A 5,170-nucleotide genomic window follows, 5' to 3' on the forward strand; every position below is an offset into this window, starting at 1 on the left:
TGCACCACACCGCACTCTAATTATGCACCACTTATATTATCAAAACCGAAGTTACTATTAGAGGCATGAGTCTCACGCTTCATTCAGCTTCTGGTCAAACTGATGCGTATCAAATTGTTTATCTAATGGAGGTGATCATGCCATCACTATAACAAAAATACGAAAATCATATATATAATGAGGCTCTTTCCTCTCTTCTCAGGGCATCCACGTATGCAAAACATTAATTTTGTGAGTCCCCATTTATTGTTCAGTTTTCGTTTTGATTTGTTCGCACGGTTTGTTGATTGGGCCAGTTATGTTACATCTAATTGTGATTGTCGTCTGGGCTGACTTGGGCCAACCTTGCTTACATTCACTCATGCGCTAAACGTTGTGTTCCGTGAATATTCCAGAATTAGGGCTTCGTCGTTGTTACCTTCCTCACATAATCAAACCGCCATATTTTGTTTTCTGATCTTAAAAAAACCGTTCCTCTTCTCATCTCTACACTTCACCTTCCCGTATCTCTTGACCTCCCTTTAGGTTCGATGTTTTGCTTTAATTCACGAGTTATTGTTACTCACATCAATCCCAGATCTCGCCGCTTCCGTTTACTTCGCGTTCAATCTATATATATCAGCTTCTCGAGAGGATGATTGCCCCTCGAAATCTTTGTCAGTTTATCATTTTCTAAACTCTAGAAAGTTTGTCAGATGTGGCTTCCTCTGATGTTGTTCTCGCTTACTCCACCTTCGATGCTCTCCGACTGGGTAGATCTGCCCAGATCATTGTTGGTCGTCTCCTCCGTTTCGGGGACTCGAAAAATATCAAGAAGCAAGGTGAATTCATGGGCATCACTCTCCTCTTCCTTGACGAGAAGGTATTGTAACCATAACATTTTTTTCCTTAGATCTTAATTTTGTGACAAACCGATAATCTTAATCTTGATCACTCACTGCAGAATTCCGTCATACATGGATTCATTCCTGCTGGTCGCGCTCCTTATTACCGTCCGTCCTTGCGAGTGGGTTCAGTTGTCAGAGTCTCCCGCTTTGAAGTTGCAAGATGTATAAATATGTAGAAGATTACGGATCACCTCTGCCTCAGCTCAACCCCGGCGACTAGAGTTTTTTTCAGCCCCGACCTTCCAGACACCAAACAATTCAAATTGAGGTAAATTTTGTTTTTAAAATTCGTCTACACAATATTTTGATGTGTGCTCAAATAAACAAACACAACATCTGTGTACAGCTTAAGTGGTGCAGGAGGTGAGCACTTCAACTGGTTGGACGACAACGCGGCAATCAGTAACAAACAACTTTGCTCGGTTGGAGATCTCAACATGTTCCTCTCCAGCTCTACCACCCAGGTATCTAATAGACTTCCAACAGATTTTTATCTCTTCCCCTTAAAACTATAATCTCAAATGGACCATCTTTAACTGGGTAAATAAACAGGAAGGTTATTTTATCTACAAAGCCCGGATTGTTGAGGTCTTGACCCAAAATGGATGGAACTATCTCTCTTGCATTCATTGCAGCAAAGAAATTGAGCAATCTGGCGCAACTCTCCACTGCAACCGATGCTTTAATTCCAATATCACCGGTGTTGTGAGGTGAAAATTCAACGATCTCATTTTTTTTAAAAAAATTACTATTATCTACATTCAGATCAACCAAGCTATCGCGGATAACATGTACCGTGTAGAATTATTGGTTGATGATGGGAATAATTATGCCACTGTTGTGGTGTTAAACAAGGAGATGCTCAAACTCACTAAGCAAGACGCAGCTACTCTGCTTCTTAATGAGGTTATTTCAAAGCCACAAACACTTATCAAAACTGTTGCAATCACTCAGATCTCAAAAAAACTACAGGTCAATATTGGTGGCGACGGGAAACTCCCTCAATGCATTGAGGAACTTGAAGGGCAGACATTTATTTTTCATATACATGTCTCGCCCAACAATTCTGTCTTGCCCAGCAATTCTGCTTCTTCCCACTGCCCGTTCACAGTCTCTGCAATCAGTGGGAAGATTACTACAGAGGTATTACACTATATACTCACCTTGATGTTTTATTCCCATTCTAAGTTTTAAAAGGCACATCTGTTCCTATCCCTAGGATTTCAACAACAGTGAAACCCCATATGCTGTAAGGGAATTCAGCGAAGCATCCACTTCCGCTTCTCCCATAAACACGTCAACCGTTGAAGTTGAACAAGGTGGACGCAAAGACGCACGTGAGTGAGTCTTTGAAGGAACCAAAACATCAACCCAACTCTGCTTACCACTTCTTAGCTATTTCAATATTACTATGCATTTACTCTTTCAGACTTTCTAAATTTGCTCTTTTCTCAGTTTTTTTTCCAAAAAAAAAAAAAAACATTTCCTTCATTGTATCGCATATGAGGATCACAATTCTCAAGTTTAATAGTTTGACACGGGTTGACGTCATATTTATAATAGTTGTTTCAATTTTTTTTTAAAAATGCCACAACCCATGCAGTTTTAACGTAAAGTCCACATAGTTCTCACATTACAATATTACATTCCTATAATAGCAGATATCACACGTTATACATGTATAACTACTTAGCATTACAAAAAATCTCTTCACTCTCCTTCTTCTTATACTTCTCTTCACTCTTCTTCTTCTACAACACTCCACCTCCGTCAACATTTCCGAACTACAACTGCTCAAGTGTTCACAAAATTCCCGCGCGAGCGCGGGACTCCGCCCCTAGTATATTATATAAGACAGTTTCGAAGTCGGTGACAACCTCTTCATCATTTGCATTGCGTTTTTGGTCTTTAGATTTTTTGCTTCTCTTTATTTTGGCCCGAACCTTCTATTCTAAACAGATCCTTTTTTTATTTCCTCCTCAAACTTTCTAATTGTACCTACAAACTATATTATATGCAAATAACCACATAAATGCAATATATACACTTAAATAAAATATGAAATGATTAAAATTGAGCTAAAATAATATGCATCATAAAATGTCATAAAAATGAAAAATACAATAAAATTCTATATATTTTGCTTAGTTGATAACCCAATTTTAGAAATTTGTTAGTTTAGACTAATGTCAATATAATGAGTATGTTTTGCAATTTTAATCTATCCTATTAAAACTAAAGTAAAATTAAGAATTACCTTATTTCAAGTGTAATATTACTCTTTATGCCACAGGTCTTCTCATCATTTAACATCTTCACATAAACCGGTCTATTTCAATTCAAATATATCTGTGGAAATCTTCATTTGACATAACCAATCAAAACTCGGATGAATGAAAACTCGGATTGATCTCGGTTTGTTCTCCTACTGCCGCAAAAAGAAAATCAATTACTCCCCTACTACCTCAAAAATGGGTACAACTCAAAAACGGGTACAACTACTTATTATTAAAAGAATTTAGTTGTACCAGTTATACTAGTCATACATATTTTTCTCTTTGTTGTACGAGTTGTACTGGTCATACATAATCAATTTTTTTCTAATTTTAGTCCTTATACGCGTTCATTCTCTTGATGGAAGTATATTTCTATTGATGACCTTATTCAAAACCTTGTAGCATATATAGTCTCAACTTGTATTCGTATTGATAGAAACACAAGCATAATCAAGACATTAAACAAAGTTTACCCATTGGGATACTGGTACAACTGGTTTAACTTTTTCATTATAGAAATTTAAAATTTCATTTGTTTTTTCATAAGAAAAACAATCAACCTGCTAAATTGGTAGGTGTTTAGAATGATATCTCCCAACTATTTCAGTTTTTAATATTTTTTTGGCAATTTCTACATCATCACATAAATTTCAATGTTTTATCTTATAGTTTAAATGTTTATATGTTTGTCAACTATATTTCTGAAAAATCTACAGTGGATGCATTTTAACGAAATTAATGATTCTATAATATGTGATATTAGGTAGGTAAACATATAGAAATAGTACAACTCATGTTTAATAAAAATGATGTTATTTTTTATCTTAATTTGCATCTGTTGAAATATATGATCTAGTACAGAATAGTTTAGATCTATACAATAATCAATAAATATAATATTAACTTCTAGCCATAATTGTGCTTCCTCCGTCACCATCTGCACAATTCTCGAGAGAGATTCTTGGGTAGCAGCATACAGAGTGGCGTGCACGTGATGGTTTTTTCAGATGTTTTAGATCAACCACGGAATTGAACACATTACATTGGCGCTCACTTTACTATTTTCCATGAGATTCAACAGGAAAAACAAGTTCTCCTCCTAGGAATTAGAGAAGTCGGTCGACGGCATTGGTACTGACGATAACAACCAAGTGTTGATCGTTGGATCACATAGAAACAATACATGATTGATTGAATCTGGAGGTAGCTTACAAAATTGACATATAGGTGTCACATTAAGTCCCATTGAGTTGAGATGATCGACCATTGCTACAGCTCCTGAAAGAACCCGCCAGAGGAACATCTTGATTTTTGGGATTGTTGCCATCTTCCAGACTCTCCTTTTAAGTTTGATTTGTTGTAACTCCAAGGGAGAGCGATTTATTTGTCTTCGAGCTTCCTGATTAGCAATCAACCAATATCCATTTTTTATTTTATAGGAACCATGTTTGGTATAAGTTCAAATGAACATATCCTCTTTGCCTCCTACATTGAGCGATGTAATTCTCTTCATTTAATTTTCTGGAAACAATTCAACCAAGATGTCCATTCTCCACTGCCCAGCCTAGTCAAGCAATTCATTGACACGTAGATTAAAGTTCATCATTAGATGCTTGTTGACAGGTCTGCGAGGTTCCTCTAAACTCCCATTCATCTAACCAATCAAGAGTTGAAGAGCCTAGTCCAATTGACTTGATCATGTCGTTGCCTAGTAACTCTCTACCAAACAGTATGCCTTTCCAGGTGTAAGAAGGATGATAACCATTACCAGCTGCAACGATATCAGAATTTTCAAAATATCATCTTTTAAATACTCGTGAAATCAAACTCATCGGATCACTCAGCAGTGGCCAGGCCTGTTTCACAATAATACCTGGCTGAAATCTTCAATGAAAGCCCATACCACTGTTCTCCTTAGATTAACACAACTTCTTCCAAGCGACCCAATGAATCTTCTCCTTAGATTAACACAACTTCTTCCAAGCGACCCAATGAACCTTCAACTGC

The 5,170-nt window shown here is 36.8% G+C and overlaps 1 long non-coding RNA gene across 2 annotated transcripts; it reads left to right on the forward strand.

Annotated features, from left to right (window-relative positions):
• The first annotated feature begins 293 nt into the window (after nt 1-293).
• LOC106417814 lies at nt 294-3,403 on the forward strand. 2 transcript variants are annotated; one of them, XR_007328808.1, is made up of 7 exons: nt 298-862; nt 944-1,155; nt 1,234-1,351; nt 1,440-1,597; nt 1,690-1,793; nt 1,860-2,030; nt 2,107-3,403. It is a non-coding gene; the product is annotated as an uncharacterized LOC106417814 (long non-coding RNA). The 2 variants fall into 2 exon arrangements; XR_007328807.1 differs by having other exon boundaries at nt 294-862; nt 1,440-1,793.
• Nucleotides 3,404-5,170: the final 1,767 nt, after the last annotated feature.

Source organism: Brassica napus, chromosome C9 (genome assembly GCF_020379485.1).
Source record: "Brassica napus cultivar Da-Ae chromosome C9, Da-Ae, whole genome shotgun sequence".
NCBI classification, from domain to species: Eukaryota; Viridiplantae; Streptophyta; class Magnoliopsida; order Brassicales; family Brassicaceae; genus Brassica; species Brassica napus.